The 13,450-nt window shown below is 28.8% G+C and overlaps 1 protein-coding gene across 5 annotated transcripts in view; it reads right to left on the bottom strand.

Annotated features, from left to right (window-relative positions):
• LOC129751382 (protein prickle-like) overlaps positions 1-13,107 on the bottom strand; it is a 131,884-nt gene extending 118,777 nt beyond the window's left edge. The window contains exons 1-2 of one of the 5 annotated variants that reach the window (XM_055746863.1): positions 12,940-13,107; positions 12,377-12,543 (exon numbers count right to left, since the gene is read on the bottom strand). The gene's annotated coding sequence lies outside the window, so the exon portion shown is untranslated. Of the gene's footprint in view, positions 1-12,372 lie in introns of all 5 variants that reach the window. The other 4 variants (XM_055746859.1, XM_055746860.1, XM_055746861.1 and 1 more) reach the window with 4 other exon arrangements.
• Between the last annotated feature and the right edge of the window lie 343 nt (positions 13,108-13,450).

The raw sequence follows: 13,450 nt of genomic DNA, 5'->3' as shown, positions 1-13,450 counted from the left end.
GTAATTTTTGTAATTTTTGTAATTTTTGTAATTTTTGTAATTTTTGTCATTTTTGTAATTTTTGTAATTTTTGTAATTTTTGTAATTTTTGTAATTTTTGTAATTTTTGTCATTTTTGTAATTTTTGTCATTTTTGTAATTTTTGTAATTTTTGTAATTTTTGTAATTTTTATAATTTTTGTAATTTTTGTAATTTTTGTAATTTTTGTAATTTTTGTAATTTTTGTAATTTTTGTAATTTTTGTAATTTTTGTAATTTTTGTAATTTTTGTAATTTTTGTAATTTTTGTATTTTTTGTAATTTTTGTAATTTTTGTAATTTTTGTAATTTTTGTATTTTTGTAATTTTTGTCATTTTTGTCATTTTTGTCATTTTTGTCATTTATGAAATTTTTGTTATTTTTGTAATTTTTGTAATTTTTGTAATTTTTGTAATTTTTGTAATTTTTGTAATTTTTGTAATTTTTGTAATTTTTGTAATTTTTGTAATTTTTGTAATTTTTGTAATTTTTGTAATTTTTGTAATTTTTGTAATTTTTGTAATTTTTGTAATTTTTGTAATTTTTGTAATTTTTGTAATTTTTGTAATTTTTGTAATTTTTGTAATTTTTGTAATTTTTGTAATTTTTGTAATTTTTGTAATTTTTGTAATTTTTGTAATTTTTGTAATTTTTGTAATTTTTGTAATTTTTGTAATTTTTGTAATTTTTGTAATTTTTGTAATTTTTGTAATTTTTGTAATTTTTGTAATTTTTGTAATTTTTGAACATTTTGTAATTTTTCTAATTTTTGAACTTGTAGTTTTGTAATTTTTGTAAATTTTGTAATTTTTGTAATTCTTGTAATTTTTGAAATTTTTATCATTTTAAAAATTTTTGTAATTTTTGAAGTTTTTGTCTTTTTTGTAATTTTTGTAATTTTTGTTATTTTTGTCATTTTTGTATTTTTGTAATTTTTGTTAGTTTTTCATTTTTAGTAATTTTTTTTAAATTTTTGTCATTTTTGTGTTTTTTGTTATTTTTGTTTCATTTTTGTGTCATTTTTTTGCCATTTTTGTATCAATTTTGTGCCATTTTTGTGTCATTTTTGTGATATTTTTGTGTCATTTTTGTGTCATTTTTGTGTCATTTTTGTGTCATTTTTGTGTCATTTTTGTGTCATTTTTGTGTCATTTTAATGTCATTTTTGTGTCATTTTTATGTCATTTTTGTGTTATTTTTGTGCCATTTTTGTGTCATTTTTGTCATTTTTGTGTCATTTTTTTGTCATTTTTGTGCCATTTTTGTTCCATTTTTGTGTCATTTTTGTGTCATTTTTGTGCCTTTTTTGAGTCATTTTTGTGTCATTTTTGTGACATTTTTGTGCCAATTTGTGTCATTTTTGTGACATTTTTGTGCCAATTTGTGTCATTTTTGTGTAATTTTTGTGTTATTTTTGTTTCATTTTTTCTGTCATTTAGTGTTATTTTTGTGTTTTTTTATGTCATTTTTGTGTCATTTTTATCTCATTTTTGTGTCATTTTTGTTTCATTTTTATATCATTTTTGTTTCATTTTGTGTTATTTTTGTGTCATTTTTGTGTAATTTTTGTGTCATTATTGTGTCATTTTTTTGTCATTTTTGTATAATTTTTAAGTCATTTTTTTGTATAATTTTTTTTGTTATTTTTGTGTCATTTTTGTGTCATTTTTGTTTCATTTTTATGTCATTTTTGTGTCATATTTGTTTCAATTTTTATTCATTTTTTGTCATTTTTGTACCATTTTTGTGTCATTTTTGTGTAATTTTTTTCATTTTGTGTCATTTTTGTGTCATTTTTGTGTTATTTTTGTGTAATTTTTGTGTTATTTTTGTGTACTTTTTGTTTAATTTTTGTTTCATTTTTTCTAAATTTGTGTCATTTTTTTACATTTTTTTGCCATTTTTGTGTCATTTTTGTACAATTTATTGCCATTTTTGTGTCATTCTTGTGTCATTTTTGTGTCATTTTTGTATCATTTTTGTATAATTTTTGAAATTTTTTTCATTTTCGTCATTGTTGTCATTTTTGTCATTTTTGTCATTTTTGTCATTTTTGTCATTTTTGTCATTTTTGTCATTTTTGTCATTTTTGTCATTTTTGGCATTTTTGTCATTTTTGTCATTTTTGTCATTTTTGTCATTTTTGTCATTTTTGTCATTTTTGTCATTTTTGTCATTTTTGTCATTTTTGTCATTTTTGTCATTTTTGTCATTTTTGTCATTTTTGTCATTTTTGTCATTTTTGTCATTTTTGTCATTTTTGTCATTTTTGTCATTTTTGTCATTTTTGTCATTTTTGTCATTTTTGTCATTTTTGTCATTTTTGTCATTTTTGTCATTTTTGTCATTTTTGTCATTTTTGTCATTTTTGTCATTTTTGTCATTTTTGTCATTTTTGTCACTTTTGTCATTTTTGTCATTTTTGTCATTTTTGTCATTTTTGTCATTTTTGTCATTTTTGTCATTTTTGTCATTTTTGTCATTTTTGTCGTTTTTGTCATTTTTGTCATTTTTGTCATTTTTGTCATTTTTGTCATTTTTGTCATTTTTGTCATTTTTGTCATTTTTGTCATTTTTGTCATTTTTGTCATTTTTGTCATTTTTGTCATTTTTGTCATTTTTGTCATTTTTGTCATTTTTGTCATTTTTGTCATTTTTGTCATTTTTGTCATTTTTGTCATTTTTGTCATTTTTGTCATTTTTGTCATTTTTGTCATTTTTGTCATTTTTGTCATTTTTGTCATTTTTGTCATTTTTGTCATTTTTGTCATTTTTGTCATTTTTGTCATTTTTGTCATTTTTGTCATTTTTGTCATTTTTGTCATTTTTGTCATTTTTGTCATTTTTGTCATTTTTGTCATTTTTGTCATTTTTGTCATTTTTGTCATTTTTGTCATTTTTGTCATTTTTGTCATTTTTGTCATTTTTGTCATTTTTGTCATTTTTGTCATTTTTGTCATTTTTGTCATTTTTGTCATTTTTGTCATTTTTGTCATTTTTGTCATTTTTGTCATTTTTGTCATTTTTGTCATTTTTGTCATTTTTGTCATTTTTGTCATTTTTGTCATTTTTGTCATTTTTGTCATTTTTGTCATTTTTGTCATTTTTGTCATTTTTGTCATTTTTGTCATTTTTGTCATTTTTGTCTTTTTTGTCATTTTTGTCAATTTTTTAATTTTTGTCATTTTTGCGTCATTTTTGTGTCATTTTTGAGTCATGTTTATGTCATTTTTGTGTCATTTTTGTGTCATTTTTGTCATTTTTGTCATTTTTGTCATTTTTGTCATTTTTGTCATTTTTGTCATTTTTGTCATTTTTGTCATTTTTGTCATTTTTGTCATTTTTGTCAATTTTGTCATTTTTGTCTTTTTTGTCATTTTTGTCATTTTTGTCATTTTTGTCATTTTTGTCATTTTTGTCATTTTTGTCATTTTTGTCATTTTTGTCATTTTTGTCATTTTTGTCATTTTTGTCATTTTTGTCATTTTTGTCGTTTTTGTCATTTTTGTCATTTTTGTCATTTTTGTCATTTTTGTCATTTTTGTCATTTTTGTCATTTTTGTCATTTTTGTCATTTTTGTCATTTTTGTCATTTTTGTCATTTTTGTCATTTTTGTCATTTTTGTCATTTTTGTCATTTTTGTCATTTTTGTCATTTTTGTCATTTTTGTCATTTTTGTCATTTTTGTCATTTTTGTCATTTTTGTCATTTTTGTCATTTTTGTCATTTTTGTCATTTTTGTAATTTTTGTAATTTTTGTCATTTTTGTCATTTTTGTCATTTTTGTCATTTTTGTCATTTTTGTCATTTTCGTCATATTTGTCATTTTTGTCATTTTTGTCATTTTTGTCATTTTTGTCATTTTTGTCATTTTTGTCATTTTTGTCATTTTTGTAATTTTTGTAATTTTTGTCATTTTTGTCATTTTTTGTCATTTTTGTCATTTTTGTCTTTTTGATATTTTGAATTAGGGTTTTCTATCGATTTCAGTCTCTTTTATGTCATTTCTTACTTTGGCTCCATTTTAATTCATTCGGATTCATCACAATTTTCACATTTCTGTTACCTTTTTTTTTGCAAATTTTATTTTGATTTTTCACATGTCTTGTGTTTTTTTTTTACAGTGCTTTGAGCATAATTATCCTGAAAATAGGTATGTTTAATTGAGCTATAGACTTAAATTTTTGTTTTCTGATATACTATTTCATATTAATCGTTGTTCTGATATTTTACTAATCTCATAGCATAAATTTGAAGTATTTTTTTTAGAAAAAATTGGTTAACTCAATATATAATGATCAAGATCATGATCAACGTTTTTTACTTTTTTCTTATTGTTTATTTAACAACCGCAGAAAGCTTTTTTTGATTTAATGAAAAATTGCAATTTTCAAATTCTCACCGTCCAATTTTGCTATCGGATTATCCCATCCCATTGCGTCGATTTGAGAGCAGTTTATCAATGAGAGAAAAGAATTTACCGGCCATTAGCCGCGAATCCACCATAAATCACACGACGTGCAACGAACATGCAAGCGAGCGCCCATTTAAAAGGGAGGTAAATTATGTTCCTCCATGCCGCCGCCCCACCTTCGAAGGTAAACAACATCTCATCTCAGGTGCTGGTATTGGTGCAATCAACAACATCTTTTCTCTCTTTACGAAACCTCCTAAGAAAAGATGAAGAAGGCGGTTAAACACCTTTTGAATAATCCCCAATCCGATGCGTTTCGTGTGCACTTATTGCCTTATTTCAGCTAATTTTCCCTCAGAATCTCAGAAAGCAGACACGACACGACAATGCTTCTTGCTTCTTGCTTTAAGCATTCACAAAAACTCTTCTCTGGGGTCTCCCGCGTCTTTTTTCTGTCTTTTTTTTTTATCTAGGGAGCTTCCTACAAAAGTCTTTCTTAGAGAGCTGACGACGAAAACGGCAGCAATTTGAGGTTGCAAATCGCGTGCACCGAAGACACAATTTCTTCTTTTCGGTTTACTTGTCTGACGACTACTTTTTTCTCATTTCTTTTTTGCTCTTAACCTGGGTCGGTCCCAAAGTAATTGTTGATCGCTGGGGACCCTCTGAACTGAACCGAGAGGGTGGAGGAAAAAACCCGAAGAAAAAAAAAGAGTCACTAGTTTTATTTTTTCGCATAATTTTCTCCGTGTTTTTTTGCTTCATTTGTTTCGGTTTTTCTTGTGTTTCATCGTTGCGTTTTACAATAATTATATTCTTTCACATAATGGCACTACACTCTTTTCACTTTGGCTGATTGCTGCTGCTGCTTGTGCTTCTGATGATGTTGCATGTTGCTTCGAACTTTTGCGTTCAGTCTTCATTGGCTTTTGGTTTATTTTGGTTTTTTTTCTTTTGTGAAATAATTGTTTTCCTTTCTGAATTTAGGAGGTCAATAAATCAATCCAATACTCTGCTTTGTAGTGGATTGATTGATATGTTTCTACTCAAGTATTCTTCCTGCATTGATTTTGGAATCAACTGAAAAAACAATCAATGGAATCCTGCAAAATCGACAAAATTGTCAAAATTGTCAAAATTGTCAAAATTGTCAAAATTGTCAAAATTGTCAAATCGTCTTATTCCTGTCTTTTTTACTATTTTTGAGTAGTTTGAAATTATTTCCGTTTTATTTTGTGTCTATCTTTGGATTTATAAAGTCTTTCGTTTGTCTAAGTTTTTCCAAATATTTGTTTTGTTTTATGATTATTATTATTTTCGTCTTCTTTCGTTGCATTTAGGTCTTTTTTTTGTCTCAATTTTGTACAGTTTTCGTTTAATCTTTTTCTTTTTTTGACATTATTTTGTCTTTTAAGGATATGTTTTGTATTTTTTTAATCTGATGTTTGTCTCTGTTTTATCTAATTTTAATTAAGTGTTTCTTCTTTTTTATGTCTTAAAACATTCATCTCACGTTTGTCTCAGATTCATTTCATTTAAGTCCTTATTTGTCTTATTTTTTGTTCCATTTTCAAACCATTGATGATCCTTTTTGTGATAATGTGTCGTCTTTGTTCTTAATTTATTTTGTTGATATTTTGTACTTATTTTTGCCCCGGTTTTGTATTTTTGTCTTTGGGATTCTTATTATTTATTTTCTGATGAATTTTGAAATTCATGCTTTCATGATTTGATATTTTGATGTGTTGTCTAATTCTTGTCTCGTGTTTTGGATATTTTTCTCACTTTTGTGTAACTTTTTTCAAATTCATTTCATGTATGTATATTTTTCGTTAAATTTTGGTTCTTCTTAGGAATCATGTATGTTCTTTTTTTGTTGATATTTTTTCTTATATATGCCTCAGTTTTGCATTTTTTAATAGGTTAATAGATTTGTTTTGTGAATCATATTATTTATTTTCTGATGACTTTAAAATTAAACGTCTTTAGATATAATCTTCTGAGGTGTTGGCCTATTTTTCACAAGCTTTTAGGACATTTTTCTCATTATTGTGTTGCTCCTTTTTGGCTTATATCTATTTTTCACACTTATTCTTTGCAATTCAATCTGTATCTTTGTTTTATAATATTTTATTTTGGCTCTTTCCGGTTTCATTTTCGTTTCAGTTCAATCCTTTTTTTGTGTTATTTAAACACATTTTTGTTTCATTTTGTCTAACTTTTGTTCTTTTTTGCCTGATTTTGTGGTATTTTTATCTCACTTTCACCTTGTTTTTTTTGATTGGCTGATTGTTACTTAAATTTATATTTTATGCATTTTTTTTCCAAATTTTTGTCCTTTTCATGTCTCTGTTTTGTCTCATTTGGTCTTATTTTTGTCTTGTTTTTGTTTTATTTTTACCTTTATTTCTTTGATTTTGGTTTCATTTTTGTCTTCTTTTTCTTGTTTTTTGCCTATTTGTCATATTTTATTTTGTTTTATAGTACTTTCATTTTGTCTCTTTTTCTACTTATTTTTGTGTTATTTTTATTTTATTTTTTTGTCTTATTTTTGTACCGTCTTTATTGTTTCATTTTTGTCTAATTTTTATCTCAAATCGCACATTTTTCTATGTTTCGTTTTTATATTATTTTTGTTTCATTTCTGTGTCTTTTGAGTCCCAAGTTTTGCTTTTATGTGTCTAAATTTTTAAACAATTTATTCCCATTATTGGCTTATTTTTGTCTTCGTTGTGTTTTATTTATAAAAACAATGTGTACAAAAACTGACATAAAGTCACAACTTTTTTCCTTTTAGTATGTTTGTAGTCTAGACAATGTATTCTAGATGTGAAATACAAATTTTAAAGTTGTTTTGATAACTTTTGCAGCAGTTTTCAGTGAATTTTTAAGATGTTTCATTCGACATAATGAAAGCTTACGCGCGATTTGTTAAATTTATCTCCCATATTTTTGTTTGTTTATTTTTCCTTATTTTTGTCTCCAAACGTTTATTTCTCGTATGTCTCAAATTGATTTCTTTTATGTCCTGTTTTTTTTTAAATTTTTGTTCCATTTTCGAATTTTTAGTGATCTTTTTTAATTTGATTCTTATTTGGGTCTAGGTTTTGGATTTTTTACTTTTTTTGTACAATTGTACAATTTTTTAACTCGCGTTTTGGATATTTTTCTCATATTTAACCTTTTTTGTGTTTTTCACATTCATTCTTTGACTTTTTTACATTTAGTCCATTGAATATTTTGATTATAATATTCTAATATTTTCTCTTTTTGGTCTCATTTATGTTTCAATTTAATCTATATTAGTGGTAATCAATCTTATGTTTGTTTTTTTTTTTGTCTCTCATGTTTTGCTTCATTTTGTCCTGTTTTTATCTCATTTTGGCTTATTTGTTTCATTTTTCTGATTTGTCACAAAGATAACTTTTTGCTGTCTTATTTTGAACATATTTTTCTCATTTTTGTTTCAATTATGTCTTAGTTAGGTCTCATATATTTTTTGTCTTTTTATTGTATTATTTTTATACTAATTTTTCGACTTTCGTTTCAATTTAGCCTTTTTCCTTGTTTTCAGTCAATTTGTCATTTTGTTATTTTTATTTTGTCAAATAATGTTTTCATTGTTTTGTCTTACTTTTGTATCAATTTGGTTTTCATAGTCTCAATTTTTTTAATTTTTTGTTACAGTTTTGTATCCCTTTTTACCATTTTTTTTTTGTTTTGTTTTGTCTCGTTTCGGATTTACAAAAACATTTTTGTTTTTTTCCCGATTTTCCTTATACTTGTCCTGAATTGTACACATTTTTTCACCATTTTTGTTTTATTTTTGTTTATTTTTGTCTTATTTTTGTCTTATTTTTGTCTTATTTTTGTCTTATTTTTGTGTTATTTTTGTCTTATTTTTGTCTTATTTTTGTCTTATTTTTGTCTTATTTTTGTCTTATTTTTGTCTTATTTTTGTCTTATTTTTGTCTTATTTTTGTCTTATTTTTGTCTTATTTTTGTCTTATTTTTGTCTTATTTTTGTCTTATTTTTGTCTTATTTTTGTCTTATTTTTGTCTTATTTTTGTTTTATTTTCATCTGAGTTTTGTCTCATTTTTGTTTCATTTTTGTCTGTTTTTCCATGTTTTTAGTCATTTTCTCATTCATTTTTTTAATTTTGTCCAATATTGTTTTCGTTTGGTTTGTTTAATTTTTGCACCATTTACATCTTTTTTGTTTCATTTTTATTTTGTTTTTTGTCCTATTTTTGTCTGCTTTTTGCCCATTTTTTATTTTGTTCCGTTTTGCCCCGTTTTGGTTTTCCTTTTGTTTCATTTCTGTTGCATTTTTCCTCTGAATTTTCCTTATACTTGTTCTAGTTTTTACAGATTTTTTCCCTATTTTTAGCTTATTTTAGTCTTATATGTGTCTTGGTTTTGGTTATTTTTTTATTCTTATTTTTGTCTCTGTTTTTTTTTCATCTGAGTTTTGCCTCATTTTTGTTTTATTTTTTTTCTTTTTTCATGTTTTAGTTATTTTCTTACATAGCCTTTTTCTTTTTGTTGTCTAATAATGTTTTCATTAGGTATCTTTTTTTGAACCATTTTGTTTTTTTTTAATTTTTGTTTCATGTTTGTCACATTTTTGCCTCATTTCTGCCCATTTTTTTGTTTGAGTCATTTTTGTCTAGTTTTTTTTTAATTTTTTTCATTTGTGTGTCATTTTTGTCCCAAGTTTTACTATTATTCGACCTAGCTTTTAAACATTTTTTTCCATTTTTGGCTCAATTTTGTCTAATTTTTGTCTCCGTTTTATTTTATTTTCATCTGAGTTTTGCTTCCTTTTTGTTTCATTTATGTCTGAATTCCCTTGCATTTTTGTCCCATGGTGATTTGTTAGATTTTAATTTTGTTGGTAAATTTTGTTTTTATTTATATTTCGTATCATATGTGTAACAGTTTCTCTCTTCATTTTGCATTTTTATCTGTTTTTCATCTATTTTTTTGTCTAACGCTCATATTTCGTTTGTCTCATTTTCAGCTCATTCATGTCTGATGTCAATTTTGTCTATTTTTTTTGGGCAATTTTTTCATATTTTTGCCTCACATTTTTGCAATTTTTTCATCTTTTCTTGCTACAATTCTTTTTAATTGTTACATTTTGAAGTGTATTTATTTTTTCATTTTCTAATGTTATATTCAATTTGGTCTGTCTTGGTCTGATGTTTCGACGTTTTGTCTGGATTTTTTTTATGTTTTTCTCATGTTAATGAAATTTTATTAATTTTTGTTTTATATTTGTCACACTCGACGATGGTCGTCACCCATCATAATAAAGGATACTCCTTATCAAAGAGGTCTTGAGGCTTTCTTTAAAAAGAGTTTTTTGAGCAAATACCTCAGGTACCTTATTCAACCAAGTCGTCTTCAGAGACGAACCAGCCCAAGAAGGCTAAAAGTCTTTCGAACAAAGACAAAAAAAACGAAGTCTTCAAGTAGGCATAGTTTAAAAGAGGGAGTATAGAAAGGGTCTGAAAACCTTCCGTTAGACCTGAAGTATTTTTTTAAGAATGTCTGACAACCTCCTTTAAACAAGCGTGAAAACGTTCATATCTCCCTAAAGGTCTGAAGTCCTTTCTAACGAAGACCTAAAGACTTTTCTTCAAAATTCTTGAATTATTTTATTAAGGCCTGAGACCTCTCTTATGACCTGACGACCCTTTTTCAAAAAGGTCTGTAGACCTTCTTGAAGAAGGCCTGACATTTTTCTTCTGAAACATTACCTGAGGCCCTTCTTCAGACGTTAGGGCTTGACGACCTTTCTTAAAAAGCTCTGACAAATTTTCAAAATTGAATCTGTATTTAGCAAATTTGTCAGACATTTTTTAGGAAGGTCGTCAAGCCCTAACGCCTTAAGAAGGGCATCAGGCATTGTTTTAGATGAAAGTCGTCAGGTCTTCTTCAAGAAGATCAACAGACCTTTTTGAAGAAAGGTCGTGAGAAAGGAATTCAAGAATTTTAAAGAAAAGTTTTTAGATCTTCGTAAGGAAGGTCTTCAGACCTTCAGGAAGGTAGGGAATGTTTTCAAGACTTTGAAAAGAAGGTCCTAAATCTTCGTAAGCATGGTCTTAAGGCCTCAAACAAGGTCGTCAAACCTAATGTAAGATCTTCAGGCCTTCTCGAAAAAGGTCTTCATTCCTTAAGAGAGGTCCGCAGGTTCTGTTGAACAAAGTTTTCGGAATTTTGAAAAAGGTCTAACGGAAGTCTACAAGAGTTTTATTTAAGAAGGTCTGTAGCGTTTTTAAAGAAGGTCTTCAGATATTCTTTAGGAAATTCTTTGAAATTTTGAAAAGAAGATCCTCAGATCATCGTAGAGATAGTTTTCAGGCCTTAAAACCTAATGTAAGGTCTCCAGGCCTTTCTTAAAAGGTTTTCATGCCTTAAAAAAGGTATTGTTGAGCAAAGTCTACAAGGGCTTTGCGGTCTGTAGCCTTTTCAAAGAAGGTCTTCAGGCATTAAGAAAGGTCTTAAAATCTTCTTGAGGAAGGTCTACAAGACTTTGAAAAGAAGATCCTCAGATCTTCGTAAGAATGGCCTTCAGTCCATAAACAAAATCGTCAAACCTAATGTAAGGTCTTCAGGCCTTCTTAAAAAAGGTTTTTGTGCCTTTAGAAAGGTATTGTTGAGCAAAGTCTTCAGGCTTTTGAAGAAGGTCTTACGGAAGATTTTCAGACCTTTAGAAATGAATTGAGACAGGTCGACAAGCCTTGTTCAAGAAGGTTTGTAGCCTTTTCAAAGAAGGACTTTAGGCATTAAGAATGTTCTTCAGATCTTCTTGAGGAAGCTTTTCTTTGAAAAGAAAATCCTCAGATATTCGTAAGGATGGTCTTCAGGCCTTAAATAAGATCGTCATACCTAATATAAGGTCTTCAGGCCTTCTTAAAAAAGGTTTTCATGCCTTAAAAAATGTTCCCAGGTCTTGTTGAACAAAGTCTTCAGACCCTTACAAAAATGTCCTTTTGAAAGAAGGTCGAAAGGTCTGAAAATTTGTCAGATCTTCAAAAAATCTTTATTTTATCAATGGAAAGAAGTCAGGTCTTCTTCAAGAAGATCTACAGAACTTTTTTAAAAAGAATCGTAAGGTCGTAAGAGTAAGTTCCAGGTCTTAAAAAAGGACTTCAAAATTTTTGAAAAAAAAGTCTTTAGGTCTTCGTTAGGAAGGACTTCAGATCTTTAGGAAGATAGGGAGGTCTTCCAGGATGGTTTTCAGACCATTACAAATGTATTGAGACAGGTCTACAAGCCTTGTTCAAGAAGGTCTTCAGGCATTGAGAATGGTTTTCAGATTTTCTTGAAGAAGGACTTCAAGACTTTGAAAAGAAGATCCTCTGATCTTCGTAAGGATGGTCCTCAGGCCATAAATAAGGTCGCCAAATCTTATGTAAGGTCTTCAAGCCTTCTTAAAAAAGTTCCTCGTTCCTTTTGAAGGTATACCTTTGAAAAGGTATTTAAACCTTTTAAAAGAAGGTCGTAGGGTCGGTAAGGTTGTCAGATCTCCAAATGATTGTTAGGTTTTTGAAGATGCGATTTTCACCTGCAGTTTCCAGTTGCCATTCCTAGACCACATTTGAGCGCTGAAATCTGTAGCTTCAATAAGTTGAGTTCCGGAACACTTTTAATCTCTAAACAAAGTCCGTTTCGTTGTTTTCAGTTGATTCCGTCATCAATCACAGAGCTGTAGCAAAGAAAAAGCGACAGTCTTTGCCGGGTTTTGTCTTTCGATCCACTCAACAAGCTCTAGTCTGACCATTCCCACTTCTCTTAGCCTTTTCTAAGACGAAAACATTAATCATAATCAGCGGACGCACACACATATGGACGAAAGTTGACATAGAAAACTAGACAAAAAAAAAGCTGCTCCGGAATGACAATTTACTCGATCGAGCTAACTCACTTACTGGTAAAGCTCAACTCACTCACTACTGGTGGTACATTTCCTTTCTTTTTTTCTTATTCGCCACGCTTTTTCTTATTTTTGCACGATTACTCGCACTAAGTAGTACCAATAATAATTCCGCGTTCACTCACATCCACACAATAAAGCCCAACTAAGGCTTAAACAACCCTTGAGCCCGCGAAAGGAAAAACGCAAAACGAGTTTCGTCGATTGGAATTTTTCGAATTCATAAAGCCTCCTCCTTCAAGCCAAGTTGGTACGTACAATCAAGAGGCGCGCTTCTGAGAGTCTAGAGCACTTCACTCAAAGTACACACATGCAATGTGTGCAACTGCTGTTGCTTTTTCGTTGTTTTTTTTTCTTCTATCCCGGCTTAACTTAACATCGAGCACTAAGTTATTTAAAATATAGACGAATCAAGTTGAGGAAAAAAACAACGATAACCGTCGGCAACCGCGATCGAGAAGGACGTGACTGGAGCCATAAAACTTAAGCCCAAAAAATTAAGAAAAAAAAGTCGAGGTTCGCTCTTGACTCTACCGTTGAGCTCTTTTGAGCTTGCACCTGAGGCGATATCTTCGTTTGGTTTGGTCAAAAACCATAAAACCAAGACGACGACGACGATGACGATAGCACTCCTCCTAAGGTCCCACCGGAAGGGAGCGGGAAAAACTTCGAGACCGAAATGCCTTCGGGAAACAACAGGTAAAATGCAACCGTTCGCGAACGCGGTATCTCTGATACTGATCGCGGCCGCGGAGTCCACAACCGAAACCCGAAGAGAATCGTCACCTGAACCGAAGCTCAGCAGAATAGAAGCAACATAAAGAGAGAGCCCCCCCAGCCAAAGGCACTTTCAAAGACCACAGCAATGACGCCGACGACGAATCCCTCGGGTGGTGAAGCTGAAGACACAAAAGAGAGAATGATACAAGCACAATACAAAAGCGAAAAGCGGCCGAATCGCCGAGAAGACCGATGGGAAGGGAAGGCTTTGATAAGTCATCGTCATCGTCGTTGAGGTCTAAAAGAAGACCGACCCAAAAGAAATAATCGAAATAACCACATTGATGCT

This window comes from Uranotaenia lowii, chromosome 3, assembly GCF_029784155.1.
Source record: "Uranotaenia lowii strain MFRU-FL chromosome 3, ASM2978415v1, whole genome shotgun sequence".
Classification (NCBI taxonomy): domain Eukaryota; kingdom Metazoa; phylum Arthropoda; class Insecta; order Diptera; family Culicidae; genus Uranotaenia; species Uranotaenia lowii.
Note: the sequence above shows the minus strand (reverse complement) of the source record. Positions and strands in the feature narration are given on the sequence as shown.